Genomic DNA, 1,435 nt, shown 5'->3' on the forward strand with positions numbered 1-1,435 from the left:
AGGAAGTGGAAGCAGGGAACATCCATCCAAACTTACTGTAATCAAAACAGAGATTTATACACCAATTTATTTTGTCAATGGCCCATATTCGAAGTATTCGCTAAGGGATGCCAAGTTTCACACTGATAGACTGGTGCCCTGCTAAAAAACAGGTAAATAAATTAAAATAATTAAAAATAATACATTCCAAATATATCTATCAATTATTGAATAAGAAATACCACAGACAAGTATCCAAAATGAAAGACATCGATGGCATACGTTGCAATTATTCGCTATAGCATAGGCTGAATCCGGAATTTCAGAAGAAATTTGGAGGATCTGGACGGCATACGAGGCGGCCCATTTCGATCCTGGAGGTAGAGGAAACTGAAAAATTTGCACCAGATTTGTGAACAAGAAATATTGGCCATATATGATCGCATATCCTCACAGTGAGGATGGAACCCAAAAAAAAATTAAAAAATGCCTACAGCACCCGGTATTCCCAGGCGGTCACCCATCCAAGTACTAACCGGGCCCGACGTTGCTTAACTTCGGTGATCGGACGAGAACCTGTGTTTTCAACGTGGTATGGCCGTAGACATTTGTACGTACAAATTTAAGACTAATATAGGTTGTCTCTTCGTCGTTACAAAGATACATTACACACACACACACACACACACACACACACACACACACACACATATATATATATATATATATATATATATATATATATATATATATATATATATATATATATATATATATATATATATATATATATATATATATATATATATATATATATATATATATATATATATATATATATATATATATATATATATATATATATATATATATATATATATTAGAGACAGGGGAGAGCTCTGCTTACGACAATACATCCCTTCAGTTTCAATCTGTAAAGAAGCAAGAGCTTATTTGATCGCCGAAGTCACTGACATGTAGGTTGCCATATTTGTGCAGTCATTTGAATAGTAATACAATGGCGAGTTCCGTGTCAAATTTCATCAAGGTTGTCGTTTTCTTTCGTCAGTCAGCTTCATTAGCGACAAATGATGTTATACTCGCAATTATTTCTGAGAAAATAAATCGTATTTCTCTCGATTTCATGCAGGTATATCTCGATGAAAGGTCGGTCAAGTTTGCATGGCAGGCTAGTAAGCACAGGGGCTCGCATCGTTGCTCACAATTGAACTGACAGTCATACATTTTATACTATATGTACGACTGATAGTTTCATTGCAAGCAATGATACGAGCCCCCTGTGGCTAGTAAGCAGCCTATGCCGATACCGCATGGTGTCGGCGATTTCCAACGTTTTGATAAGCAAAACAAATATGTCCATACACCCCAATACTAATGTCCAAATATCAAAAATCGCTATTTTGGGACTATTATGAATTCATTCAAGGACATTCTA

General features: G+C 35.3%; 1 non-coding gene across 1 annotated transcript; it reads right to left on the reverse strand.

The window, feature by feature from the left end:
- Positions 1 to 466: 466 nt before the first annotated feature.
- LOC149769312 (5S ribosomal RNA) lies at positions 467 to 585 on the reverse strand. The gene has a single exon (XR_016419189.1). It is a non-coding gene; the product is annotated as a 5S ribosomal RNA (ribosomal RNA).
- Positions 586 to 1,435: the final 850 nt, after the last annotated feature.

Source organism: Sinohyriopsis cumingii, unplaced genomic scaffold (genome assembly GCF_028554795.1).
Source record: "Sinohyriopsis cumingii isolate HCF-2022 unplaced genomic scaffold, ASM2855479v2 utg003963l, whole genome shotgun sequence".
Lineage (NCBI taxonomy): Eukaryota > Metazoa > Mollusca > Bivalvia > Unionida > Unionidae > Sinohyriopsis > Sinohyriopsis cumingii.